A 14,986-nucleotide genomic window follows, 5' to 3' on the forward strand; every position below is an offset into this window, starting at 1 on the left:
TGCACAGGCATGCTGAGCTATCTAAGGTGTGCAGAGCTGCTGAGGCAGCCAGTCCTCCCCAAACACAGATGTCAAGTTTGTTCCTGTCACCCCTCCCTCCTCTCGCCGGCATTTGGTGCTTCTGATGAGCGTTTTGCTCTGTGGCACAAACAATGACCCCATGTGTTGTGTGAATGCCTGGGAGGATTTGACTCCCTGTAGCCTTTCCTTCCATGATCTCAGGACATGCTGTTTCTCCCTGCCACAGCAAAATGGTGGCAATTACATCTCCCTCTTGTGTTTAGGTTGCTGAAGCTCATAAAAACAAGGCTGTATTATGAACAGAACATTCCTGTAACTTCACCAGAAAGAATTGTTTTCTTCCTGGCTCCTCTTCAGAGCTCAGTGGTTAACAGGGCCAGGTCGCCTCTTCTGAACACAGGAGATATTACCAGAGCTCTTGGCCATGCAGCACAAGAACTTCTGCCCAATCTGAATCAAGAAACATACTGTCTTTTGCAAAAGACAGGGAAAGAAACATGATTGTAAAGTCTTACTTGGCTCTTTTCAGTGGAGCTGACAAGCTGTTGTAGGCTGAGTGACTGTAGGCTGAACAAGTTGGCAGGAAAAGAACAGTGTTTTCCAAGCTGGACTCTGGAGCCAGGGCTGATGGGTAGCATAACAGACTGTATAGCCTCCAGGCAGAAAAAAATCCATTAAATGAAAAAAACCACAACAAACCACAGCATGCAGTCATCAAATCTATTCATATGTTCAGGACTGGCTGCATAATCAAAGGAAAATTACTTCATTGGGCTCACAGCCCAATAACAAGCTGGAAAGGGTGAGACTTTATTTCTTGGATTTAATTGAAGGCAATCAGGCTGACATCTCTAATGCCATAAAGCTGATATTCCTTGAACAGTTCACGATGGCTTTTTTGTTTACTGTAACCCTGAAATGTCACAACATAAAGGAAATCCAGAAAACAAATGATGCTGCTGTCATATAGAACCCACACATTTAAACAGGAAGAATTTCCCTAACTTCAAACATAGCCAACACCTTTTATTGCTAAAATTATTTTCCAGTCCACAATGTTTGTCCTGGTTCAACAGGCATCTGTGTTTTAAGCTACATACCCCTTTGATCTCATGACTGTTATTTCAGTTTTAATGAATTTGGGTGTTTAGACGACACTTTGACTCTTTGGCTGAGGCAATACCATTAAGCAAGTGTACTCCTTATGAATGCCTACTGCCTTTCTCCATGCTTGGCTCAGCCTTGGAAGAACAAAGACACAAAGGCAGAGAGAAGGTGCCAAGTAGTTTCTCCAGTCAGGGGAAGTATATCCCACCACTCCTGGGAGATGTCTGTCTGCCTTGTTCTTGAGAAAAAGAATCTTTAAAAGGAGACACACCACCACTTTGAACAGCTGGCTGTTTTGGGAGATCCGCTCTTTCTGACATCCAAATGTCTTTTCCTGCAAACTAGCTCTTGCCCTATCCCTAGGGGACATGGAGAAGCAATCTCCATGATCCAATCTCCACCTCTAGCTTTATCAAAAGAGAAATGTCAGAGTAGCCTTTATAAAACAACTCAAAATCCTCCAGTTTTTCTAAACCCCCTACTGCCCTGACACACTTCCCTGAGAACTTCTCTTTATTTGTTTGCCTCAAATCTTCCAAAATTGTATCAGGCCTGACTCAGTTGTTGGCTACAATCATTAGCTGACTGCTTCAGCTCCTCTTTCAAGTGTTACACATGTCATCAAACTCTGATGTATATCTAAATTAGCTACCTATTCTTAAAGCTCTTTTTCAGTATTTAGCTAGAAGTCTAAATTATTGGTTGTCAAACGAAGTTTAAGGATTTAATTATTTGCATGGTGCCAGATCAAATGTATTAAAATTAATGTTCACAACATGTAAAAGTTCTTAACATTTGATGCTGGGACCAAAACCAAACTGCTAAACAGCACAAAAAATCTTGTTATTATCTCTTAATGAGAACCACTGATTATTTTTTACATTTCATTTGACAGTCTTCATCCTAATTAATTCTACATGGCAAAGTGAAATTACTCTGGTTAATGAGGATCATTCTGGCTCTGAAATACACTTATTAAATGAAATTAAAGCATGGTGCTAATCAGGAGAACGAGCATGTGTTGCCAACCAAACATACAAACCCTGACAATGAGATAATGACAGGTACGGTGGCAGACACAAAGCACTGCTATTTAAAGAGAGTAAAAGGCTTTGAGCTTCCCTAAGAGAAAGAGAAACCTAGATGTCAATCTCTGCAATCTTCAGGAAGAACATATTTTGCTTTTTGGTTTGTGTCTCAAAAAGAAAGCAATACCTGTATTGCAAAGGGACTAAAGACTGCTAAAGCAGTGGAGTGAACTGCCAAGCTGTACCAGAGCACAGGCCTCTGCTAAGACACAGTGAGAGCAGTTTCCAGTAATGCCCCAACTAATGTTTCCCAAGTTTTGGCACATTCATCCAGCAAGTTATTTCAAAACAAGTAAAAAATCCAGATTCAACACCACTTTCCAAGTGACTTTCACTAAACTGGGATATATTTGTTAGATCTTGAGTCAAGGCAGCCCTGTGTATGTGCAGCATGGGGATAACCTGGCACAGGTAAGTGGAGCCAGCAAAGCTTGCATGTTGATGTGATGATAATTTCTGAATTAGCTTCAAAAGCTTTGTTTTGCTCAATGACAAGTGAGATGATTAACAGCAGAACTATTTGCTTTCATTTGCATAGAACACATGGTTCCCTGGCTGAAAGGATCATTTTTCCTGGCAAACCTCTGACACAAGAAAGGGCTGAAGACAAGACCTGGCAGTGTCAATGTGTATAAGGATGCAGGCTGACAGAGGAACTTTGCTCTGAGCAACAGAGACTTTTGGCCATGGCAAAGATCTCTTCTGTGGGTCTGGGGAGAGGGGAAGATTTATTCCTGTGTTTGCCTGTCCTGGGTGGCTTGGAGCTGAGCCATTGCTGGGGTGATTAAGCAGCCTGTCTGCAGTCACTGTCCTCTGTCATTTTGGAAAACACATTTTTAGAGAGATACAGGGATGTTCAAGAACTCTAATGGCTTCAATTCATTTCTCACACAGCTTTTCAAAGATGAGACAGGAGCACAAGTAAAGTGCCATGAAATGCTGTGGATTAAACTCCTGAATATATTATTTACTACTTCTGCATAGCAATTACTCACAGGTTTTCCAGGGAGAGGAAGAAAAGTCTGCTTATGTTTCAGAGAAATTAAGTCTTATGCTTCTCCAAATATACAAGAGGAAGTTCACCCAAATGTTTTGCTCCCTGAAGTATCCCCCTTTCTGACATTTCTTCTTTTGCTGGGCTGTCCCAGGGCATAATTAAACACAGATCGTATCTTCCAGGGACAATCACAGGCTACACATTAGAAAATAAAGTAGCTGGGGAACTAGAACAGTTGTTTGCAACATATTATTGTCTAGATCCTCGAAGCATTACTACTGGTCTTTTGAGGAATGCACTGAAGTACAGAATAATAAAGTGCATTAATTTGTAATAATCTCTTCCTACTCTGAAGAGATGGGAGTCTAAAATAAGCCACATACAAGAAGAAAAAAGATGGAGGCAGACTCTTCTATTATTTAAATTTGCATTCAGCTCAGCAGACTTTTGCAGAATAATTTGCACCTGTATTTTGCACCAGTGTGAGCCAGTACTCTTGGGTCTACAGCTTAAATTCAGAGAGGAGGTAAATACAGACACTTGAACTGTTTAGGTAGTTCAGATACTTGGCTAACTGTGCTGATATCTACACTAGCAGCTCTGTACAGGAATAAATGATGTCTTGTCACTCTACTTGTATGAGCCACTTGGCTGTAAAAGTATAAATTTAATTACCTTTTTTTTATTTTTGTACCACGGCATATAACAAAAAAAGGACATATTGCAACATAAGGTATAACTTTCAATTAGTTTTTCCAGCTTACCCTAACTGTTAACAATTAACACTGAATTGCATTTGCCATTTTCCAGAATGGAATCACTTTATACAGATAAGCACTAAAAAACTTGGTATTTTAAATAGATCACTTTTGGTGCAGGACTGACTTGACTCAAAGTATAATGGCATTTTCATTACTATTGCCACGTTTATTTTCAAAACTAAAATTTTAGCATCCAGTTTTTAGAAAGCTTATCTGTTTTCATCTAACAGTGGTGCAGGGGCATTTTGTCACACTGTGGTGTACATTTCAGGAGCTCACACCCATCCTGTTGTCATTCAATGATGTGCATGGCTCACTTTGCCATTTCTGAATACAATTAAGTGCATTTTGAACTAAGGGAGTGCCAACATACCTTAAGAGCAGTCTCCTCTGACTCCTAATCTGTACATACATTGATTTTATGGCTGTCTTAACCTCCCCTCCCCTCCAGTTTCTAAATTCAACAACTAAGAGAGATGATTGTAACATTCAAGATAAAAAGAGGGTGTAGAGATGCAACGTATCATCTTGGTGTTTAGTGTAACGTGTACTTTACAAGAGCTGCAATTATACCCAACACTGATTTACTTTGCCACTCTGCTAAGTTGTTCAATAAACACAGTGTTCCACACAACCAGGACTCCTTGGAGATGTATTATTGGGGCAGATTCTTTTCCCTCAGCAGTGCCTTAGAAAACTAAATATAGATGCCTAAAATGAAACCTAGTCATGAACTGCAAGTGTAACACAAACCAGCATTAAGGCCAGTGAGAGTTCTGGGCACTCAAGAATGAAGGATACTTATGAAAACCATTGCAGACAAGAATCACATTACTAATTAGCAACTGAAGAAAATAAACAGGGATCAAGGATACTGTGGAGCTAAAATAAAAATCCTTACTCAAAATGCATGCCTAACTTTTTCCTGAATTCTTCAAGTCCAGCTGATCAATAATTTCTATACTCATTCTGATTCTCTCTTTCTTGCAGGACTAGTAAATGTCAGGTATTTTCCAAGCTTCTAGGTAAATGGATCTACTTCTCCATTTCAGAGAAAGAGAGAGAGAGAACAGCTGTAAATCAGCTGGATGAAGCTCTGCAGTGACTTTGCATGGTGGCCTGTCCTAAAACTCCCCTAAGCTGTCCTCCTCTGCCAGCTCTACTTGCAGATGAAAGAGGCAGCTAGACAACCTGCCAGGACGACTTCTGTTCAACAGCAGGATTAACTTCCATTTCACAAGCTCCCAACAGTAATTTTTTAATTGCTTTTTTTATTTTCAATACCACCTCTTCTATATTCACCTCTGCCTTGTATTCTTAAGAGCAGACAACCCTTGCCTGTCAATAAGGGGATTAGGTCTTGCATCCTCCCACACCCTGTGGGCACAGCAGGCCCTTCATGGCCTGGAAGGCTGAGAATCCTGTTCTCCAACCAATGCCTGCTCTCAGATAACATTAAAGCAGAATAACTACTTTAATGCAAAGTTAAACCTCTCCTTTCCAATCTTTCACTCTGGGGAAAAAAGGGAGGTTGAAATTGCAAATTCTTAATTCACTGCCACGTTAGACCTAAGCCCTCTCCAACAGTTTACTTCCACCTTTTCACAATTTCCACTTTTTTTAACTTCCACTTTTCACACCATTCCTCTCCACACAAGCTCACGCTTCTCCTGACTTCATTTACCCCTGGGAATCTCTCAGGAGATGGAATGGGTGCCAAAACATTGTAACCCACATCCCTTTCTCTCAGGAGCAGAGAAACAATGATACTCTGCAGTTAGGGCTAAACATGCAAGGACACAAAGACCTCCTGCGCTGCTGTCACTGGCAGGGCAACTCTGGCAGCACAGTTTGGATGAGCTGCTATGCCAAGAAGCCTCTTTTATACCTTTTAAAGGCCATTATGAAACTGCCTAAGGTGCAGGAGACCAGCAAAAGACCCAGAGTACCTTTCACATGCAAATGTAAGAATAGGAAAAGCTACAGCTGGAGGCAACGAGTCAGACAGAAATATAAGTGCCAAACCCTGGCAAACAGAGCCAAAAGCAGTGTGTGTCTGGCTCAAAGCACCCAAACTGAAGCTTTCTTGGCCCAAGAGATAATCAGTCCTGAGAAGACAACATAGAACTGTTTTAATGTCAGAAAAAGAATCCTTTTTGCAACACTGCTATCTTGTCAAGAAAACTGCTGTGGTATGGAGGATGGATCATATGAAAGATGGGCAACAGCCCACAGCCAGTGTATGGACTTCCAAGATTGTACCATAACATACTGGTCTTTGCCAAATGGAGGAGGAAACATGCCAGCAAAAACAGTTCTTCCTCCCAAGATGAGACCAATCACACTCACTTTGTTCCAGGCCAACTGCTTCTGGTTCCCCCAAGTTCTGACTCAGGGTTGGGGAGGTCACTGCCTCTTGCAAGCACTTTTCCTCACAGTCTGCTCATCCAAGTTTCTGGCCAGAAGAGCACTGTGGCACATAATTCCAAGTCTGACCCTGAGTGGGTTTTGGCATGCAATCAATCAATCACTCAATCAACCAATCCATCCAGTGTGATGCTTTGTCCTGGTGGGCAAACCCTAAAAAGCTGTGAGCCTCACTTCTGGCAGTTTGCATCTTCTTTTTGCACCAGTGCCAGGTCAGACCCAATGTCACAGCCTGGGTTTAAACACCACTTGTTTATACACATCCTGTGGTTTCCCCAGGCAAGATAAGACACATAATCCTTCCTCAAACCAGGAGCTGCACTAAATATTACAGTGTTTAGTACATAAATATGAAGGAAGTACGCTTTAGGATTACTGTGGTACAGCACACAGCCCAATTAGACACACTACATTCTTTTAAACTCTTAATTTTTTCTTTAATGTATTTTCAGGATATTTCAGTTACCTAAACAAGTTAGCTAAAGAACTGACTTGAAAACATTTGGATCCGGACATTCACTATACTACATTGTACTCTCTTCTAGTTAAGAATATGCAACAGCTGATATAAATCAACAAAGCTTCCTTGATTTCAGAGCAGTGGTGCCAATTCATAATGTACAAGGATTTAGCTGTACTCTTCCAGCTAAAAAACAAAATTTTATTCAAGCTGTCCAAATACACTTTTGACTTACATTTAAGAAAGAAGAAAAGAAGACAGACATGTTTTGATGAGACTAATCAAAAAGAGGTGCCTCCTCCTTTCCCACAAACGCACATTTGTACAGCACTGACAACCCTCCAAGTCCCACCTTTCCATCAAAGGAGTAACATGGAATAACCTCATCCTACTTGCAGAGCATTCCCATCTCTCTTCAGATCACTCCCTCACCTCAAATATTTCCTTTTGATGCCTCAGGACACACAAGAACACCAGCTTAGGAAAGGAGTCTCTGACCTTTGACCTTTAAAACGAACTTACTCAGAAAGGTGGAAAAAAACCCAGCAGCAGCAAAAACCTTGTAGGGAATTTGGTGTAAGAAGCAAAGCAGGTACTTACCAGTGCTCAGTGTCCTTGTTTCACAGGCAGAGCTGGGTGCAGGTGCCCATGAATTCTGCTTCCAAGTCATATGGGAGGTGTCATTCTTTCTGCATGCTGGGATCCTCTAACAAAAACTTCTGTCACTCTGAAACACATTTCTGACTTCTCTGATGAGACTGTGAGAAGGGCTGGACTGCTGAGGATGGAGAACACAATCTCCTTCTCTGCCATGCCCAAAACAGACTATTCGTGCATTTGACACATACATACACATTTTCTTCAGAATAAGGTGCTAGTTCTGTCATTTTGTCTACACAAATAGCAAAAAAGGTGATTAAGTTTGTCTTCAGTTGTAATCTCAACACAAGAGTCTCAGTGCTGGGTTGAGCACCAGGTAATGTTTTCTCTGTGCTACCAAGCAGAGAAATCACAGATCACATACCCGAGAGATATTGACTGGTTTCTTTCTTTAAAAAAAGAAGCATATAAGAAAATGAACTGGCAAAACAACATTTTTTTCTCTTGCTTCACTTTAATTAGATTACCCTATTTTGGGTTTAAAATACTTAGCTAAATTATAATAATCTGTATCTACCAGCTACAGATTTTTGCTATAGAATGTAAATGGCACATTTAAATGCTGTTAGCATACAAACTAAATTACTTTTAGAAAGAACTGGCTCTACAGATGTTGTGTTTTCATTTTTATACATAGATATCAATACACACAGTTTTAATTCCTCTGCTTTCTTGTAGCTAGTAAACAAACAAAAACTTTCTGATGTTTCTTCTCCTTCATCTTGTTGGGGGAAAAACAAAAAAGCACAACAACAAAAACCATCAAAGACTCCAAATTGTTATGTTACTTCCACACTTCAAGCTCAGGCTATTAAATTAACAATAATTATTATCTAATTACCACTGCCATTAATGGGAATCCCACCACTGGTATCAACGAACTATGAATCAGGCAATGAAGCCAGTTTCCACATTTGTTACAAAGTTTGAATTAATAAAAAGTTGATTAATGCTGCATAGAAAAATGCTCAAACCAGATCCTAATACTTACACTGAACACAAACAATGGGAAATGTGAAATACACAATAGTTCCACTTTTAATTTGCCAACTGAATCCTGTATTAAGAAAAAATACTATTATTCAACATCTAAAACAACCAGAAGTGAGATCAGAGTCAAATCCAGAATTTGCTGGAGAAATGCAGAAGACTTGAAGGAAAAACCCAGAGTCCTTAGACTTGTTTTCCCTTGAAAACACTGCCAGATGAGAGAGTCTCATCAATACTGCAACACAGCCTGAAATGTTAATTAACAGTTATGAGGATAAGAAGTATTAATTTACTGTCCCTGCACTTTCAGTGGCAAAAAGAAAAAATTTATCTGTAATTTCCCCCTAAAAACTGAGAGCTTGCTTTCCCTATTGTGCTCTTGGAACAAGTGCAAAGCAAATTATCCATAAATGCAACTCACTTAATACAAAAAATATACTCCATTCAAGCGACCTAGCAATTTCATGGTCTACAGTCATTTGAGGACTGAATCCTGAACTGCACTTAAAGAAAAAGAAACAGCTTGAAGAATAACTTGGCCTTACCAAACTCCACCTCAAGATCTGCAAGCACACAGCTGTCCCTGACCTCAAGTCAATGCTGTACATAAACCTGCCACGGTTCTCTGCCCCTAAGCCATAAAAATAGGAATTCCTCCAAAGACAAAGATGACTTATTTCTCAAAAAAGTTACTTCAACTGCAAGCATTCACTTAACTTACCTGCTGAATCATGCCAATCCTTAGTCTGAAGTAAAGAAACATGATCTGATTTCTGTTCTCATTCAGAGGCAAGACTTAGAGAACATCACATTGTTGGCTTCTCAGGGTGCTTTTCACTGACTACACTTCTTTTCAGCTAACTTCAAACCACTGTGAGCAAAAGAGAAAACAATGGCTGACAACCAAAGCACAGAAAGACTTTTTTCAGTTCTAAGAATAAACTTATATTTGGAGTTTTGGGCACATCATTTTGACACGGATTCTGTTTTCCATGATATTTTCAGTCAATTCTCCAGCTTCCCACCACATATACATAAATCAGACACACACTTTCTTAATTATTGCAGGGAGTGGCATTATAAATCTCTGCTTTTCCCAAGATCTACAACCTCATAAAATTAGAATAATGTGCATCATCTCTCTTGCATAGCTTCTGCCATATCATTTTCACCCTCCTTCCAGCATAATTGAATACTCCATGGGATATTTGTAGTAATAGTCATCAGTCTCTCTAATGAAAGAAGTCTGGAAAAAATATGGCAGTTTAACTATCAGATGCCATTTCATAAAAATAAATGTTAATGTTTTCCAAGTACATATGATGTTCTTAATATTATTAAACTTGGGGTCTGTTGGCAAAAGCATTTGTATATGGAGCCATCAGGACTGGAGCTAAAACTATTTGGAGAAAATAGGAGTAATTTACAGTGAATTCTGTGACATTGCCCTATCACCAACATATCCACACAAGGAACAGCATGGACAAGGGCTGCTCTCAGGTGAGTTACCCGTGCCCCTTTTTATTGCCTAGTAAACCTACACTGTAACTCTATAAGCATAACCTCTGAATACCAGGTGGTATTTAACTACACAAGCAACCCCACTGATTCTAGTCATATTTAACAGGGGTAAGAGTCTATTCCTCACAGACATAATTTAGAAATCTGGAAGTTAACTTGCTTTCCTCTTTTAGTTCCTGGTTACCAAACATTTTACTGATTTGTTAATTGTTTTCCCACAACAAATGCAGATGCATTCTGTTCAAATTTCTATCTCAAAGCTGCTATCAGCTGAGTTTAAGTTTCTATTTTAGTACAAGCTATTATCTTTATAGAATTGCTTCTATTACAGAAACCATAGAACAAAGACTGCTTACCAAATGTGGTAATAAGCACTGAAGATAAATCTTGGGCATTAAGATAAATACAGTGTAATCTAAGTTTGATTTGATTGAAATTGAATGGAGATGCCACCACTCAGACTTACTCTAAATTCAGCAGAGTAATTCAATCATGACCAAATGAACAAAGAAACAAAATAAACTTTTTGCATAGTAGTTACTGACTTCTGTGGGGTCAGTTCTAATGAATGTGCTCCCTGGGAGAGTAAAGCACCACAACATACACGGCTCTGAAATTTCCAAAACCCAGATCCAAGCCATGCTTTAGTAATACACTGCCAGCAAAACTGTTCCTTTGAAGAACTCAGCTTTGATTTTCAACAAAATTCTTATTACTCTAGAAGCCTCTCTTCTTACCTCCCCTACACTGAGTGTAGCTACCACCATGTTCACTACCCAGTGTATTTGATCAGCAAATTGCCAAGCTCAGCAGAGATGCAGTAGAAATTAAAGTAACAGGACACTGATTTTTCCAAGAGCTTCTCCATGACAAATATGGTATTTCATAAAATGATTCCACTGCCCAACCTGGAACTTTATGCTCCCTCTGAGCATGACATATCTTGCACCTAAGAAGTCAATCAAATGCCAATGTTATTTTTGCTTTTATTACCCAGGGCCAGTAGAGCAGTGTAAGTAAAAATAATTTATACCAACTGTTTCCAGTTAATGGAAATTCAAAGTCTTCAGACAGTGTTTTTTATTTCTAGTGCTTGAATTCTCAAAGAAATAGTGAAGTATAATTGATACCATATGCTTTTTATTGTTTTCCACATGAAAGAATCACGATTTCCAGTGGATCATCGAATTCTGCTGTGGCACTGTGTCAAATCATCAAACACCAAGGTCACATGTGATGAAGGTACAGTGTTCAAAGCAGGAATAGCATGTATCATATCTTGGAATTGAAGGTTTATTTTAGTTTGTCTGAGTATACCCAGACAAGAAATTTTCTGGGGTTTTCTGCAGTCTACAAAGCATCTCTCCTTGTAAATTATGGGCACAAGCCCAAGAAAATGTGCAAATATTCATCAGCAAACAACAGGATCACAAAACACTATCAATTCAAAAAGTACATGACAGTAGAGCCAAGCCAGCATTTCAGACACTTCAGAAATGTTAATAACCATCAAATCTGAAATTAACTGCACCAACCACATTTCAGGAATATCACTGACACAGAAAAATAGTCTCTTTGTCTCAGACTTGCGCCTGCAGAAGCGTAATGTTTGCTGATTGTTTTGAGTATTAATTTAATCTGCTTTACTTGTCTGCTTCAGAAAATCACAGCTAAAAGGCTATTTTTAGAAAATCCTGCAAATCTTTCTGCTTTGGGATAAAAACCTCACTTTTCACTTTGCCTGAAAGTCCACAGCAGGCTGAGTAACTGGATCTTTTTATCATTTTCAACAGATTTTGTGATACTACTTCCTACCTTTACTTCTGCTATATCATTTCAAGCTGAGAACTTCTGGAAGGAGAACATCACTTTCATGATATGTGTCTTACACAATGGAGAAATTAGACACACATCCAGGAACTACAATTCCAGCAGCACTGGACAATCAAAAACCAAGGTGTGAGACTACCCACAAAGTCATAATAGTGGCTTTTAGCTTGGACAAGGCTTCAAAAAACAGGAGACAGCTTCCTTTCTCTCAAAGCTTGTTCCTCACATCATAAAAGAAACAATATAACACAGGGAATGACCAAGCATCAGGAATAAATCTTGAATTATAAAGTCTGGACTGCTTACAGGGGTATTGCACATGCATTTGTCATCAGCAGAGCAACTTCTCTCTTTTGTGTCATACACAAAATCATTTCTAAAATAATGGACATATCACCAAAAGAATTCACCAAAGGCTGTGGAACCAAAAGTTCCATGTAACAATTCATGATGCCAATAACACCAGAAGAAGCTAAATTGGCATATTTTATCCAATGGTAGGGCTTTTGTAGAGAAACAGGAACCCAGGCAGATTTTATCTCTCTACTTCTCAGACAGGAAATTTAATTTTTCACCTTCTGCAAAGGTTTCAGTTGCAAAGACTTTTGAAGGAACATAATGACAGTACAACCTAAATTGATGGTTTTAAAGAGAGGAAATACTAAATTTATGGCAGAGACTATGCTATAATCCAATATCTTGGCCTTTGTTAGAGGCAGAACAAACATCACCCCAGGGCTTGAATGACTCTGGGGACAATCTGAGAATCTGTCACCATGGCTCCTCCAGGTCACAGATGAATTGATGGAAAAAGCAACCCTCCCTAAAAACATGAGCAGGCAAAGAACTCTGAGAAAGAGTCACCTTAGTTCTTTCTACAAAAAAAAAAAAAAAGAGAATCTTGCTGTTTTAAATTTTTCCCTGTTTTGTGCCTTTCTGCACACTATCTTGCTCATATATTGCTCATATATAACTTAGCCATGAGGTTAATTTCTGAAAACATTGCAGGGAGTGTCTGGAATCTGCTGGCAGAATAGAGGTAGCTCAGGATAGAACAAGGCCCCCAACATTTTCCACAAGAAAATGAAAAATTAAAACACCCTAGAAACATGATTTTTTCCTTTCCCATGATCGTCCAGGCAGGAATGAGAATGCTTCATTTTTTCTTGAGGAAAGAGATAAACTTACAGACACTTTCATTCTGATGAAAGAATCAGAGATTTATCCACCTGTCATCTTTACAGAGCAGTATCCATTGTAAGATGAGATGCAAAAATAGCAGCAGTATGCATATGAGATGCAAATTAAAATTTTACCTATCAAATATGTACGAATATAAATCAAGTGCTAATACCTACCTGCTAAGGTTTTACACTCAAGAGGATATTTTATATTTGTCTATTTTTTAAAATTGGTTATGAGTGCAGTATTACCCTTGCAGCGATCATATTTTTCTTCTCATTTATTTCCTTTTTTTGTTGTTGTTTTTAAATTACACATTCCTGGGTGCCTGCCTAAGGGAATTTGGACATTCTCAAAGAATGGGGGATGCTTAGGTCTGTCTCAGCAAGGGGAAATAAGATCACGTTTTGCTGGAAATTGCTTTAGAGAAAACAAAAGGATTGGGGAGGAATCTGAAGTATTAAAACCCATGTAAGTCCAGCTCCCTGTTGTGAATTCAGCAGCAGTTTAAAGGCAGTTTTGGTCTGTGTCTTGCCCTCGTTTTCTAAAATAATTTGTATTTATGTTAAACACATACCAACTTCACCCTGCAAAAACGTTTAAACCTCTCACAAATGAGCTTCTGTGTAAATACTGTCGGATAAACAATACTCAAAGAAGTTGAGACACTGTAACAAATAATTTGAGCTGATGGCTACAGCCATGAAATGCTTTTGCCAGAGGCAAATAAATTAATAACCTTGCTGTTTTACTGTACCATCTCTAATGCAAAATGCTTGTCTTCACTATTTATTTAGACATGTGCAATGAGACATGAAGCCATGGTTTCTGTAAAATCCCCTGGAGGAAGCTTATAGAGCCAACACTTTGGGGTGTGGGGTTTGGTTCTGATGCTGCGTTCTTGTGTGTGTTTCCAGCTCTACATATATAAGATAAGAAGCAAAACAGATCAATTCACCAACAGAGATTTTGCTACTTGGCTTGAGAGACAGCAAGGCATTCATTACTGTCACTCCTGTTGCCTCCTTGAAAATTTTATTTGAGGAAGGCACTAGCAGCCATATGTGCTGCTGATGAGTGCATTCTACTCCTTCAGGTGTGGATTCATTTCAGATTTACTATGCTCAATGTACTTTCAAGCCTTAGGTGTGTAGCCTTTGTTTCCATATATTATGTATGTCGCACAGATTGTATTCCCTGTTGTAGCACAGAACCCATCTGGAAATGCTTCCAGTTATACACAGTTCCTATTTCCTTGTTGAATATATTCAACAGAATGGCCAAGAAAAATGGGAGGAAGCACAAACTTTTAAAAATAAACAAATGGAGTGCAAGACAGTTCTCAGCTTTGCACCACTTGTTCAACCCTGGCTATACAACTGAATTAAGAACATTTTTGCCAGACATCTGAGGAACCTCTGCCTGTTCATTTACTCCTGTTTACAGTGGAATATTTAACAGGCTATCAGTTCTGTGGAAAGGGCAATGCAATTTCACCTTGTTACTGCTGCACATCCATCGTGGTCAACTCTTCTCTTTGTGCTCCTTCACAGCCTGTAACAGCTCTGGACTTCAGGGCCAACAGCACAAATGCAATTATCCCATCTCTCCAGTTACTTCACACTTTCCTGTGAGAATATTCTGAGCCATCTGCTGTCAGCACCAGTAGGCTTGCAGTCCCTGGAAGCATGTAAATTAGCTCAGGGTCAAAAACCACAAAGATCTTTTTTCCCAAATGTTGGTCACAATGTGGCCTTTCAAGTCACAGCTCTCACAGTGCCATCCCAAACACAGTCCATGCCCACACCTCATCATGAGAGCCAGGAGCTGCATGGTTCTAAGATACTAGGTTTTTTACTTTAACTTCTTTTCACCATGGATCAGTGCAGATAATGAGTAAATGTGCTGCCCATTTTTAAAAGGTGTGGTTTTCCCTGCTGAA

The sequence above is a fragment of the Geospiza fortis genome, unplaced genomic scaffold (genome assembly GCF_000277835.1).
Source record: "Geospiza fortis unplaced genomic scaffold, GeoFor_1.0 scaffold636, whole genome shotgun sequence".
In the NCBI taxonomy this organism is placed as follows: domain Eukaryota; kingdom Metazoa; phylum Chordata; class Aves; order Passeriformes; family Thraupidae; genus Geospiza; species Geospiza fortis.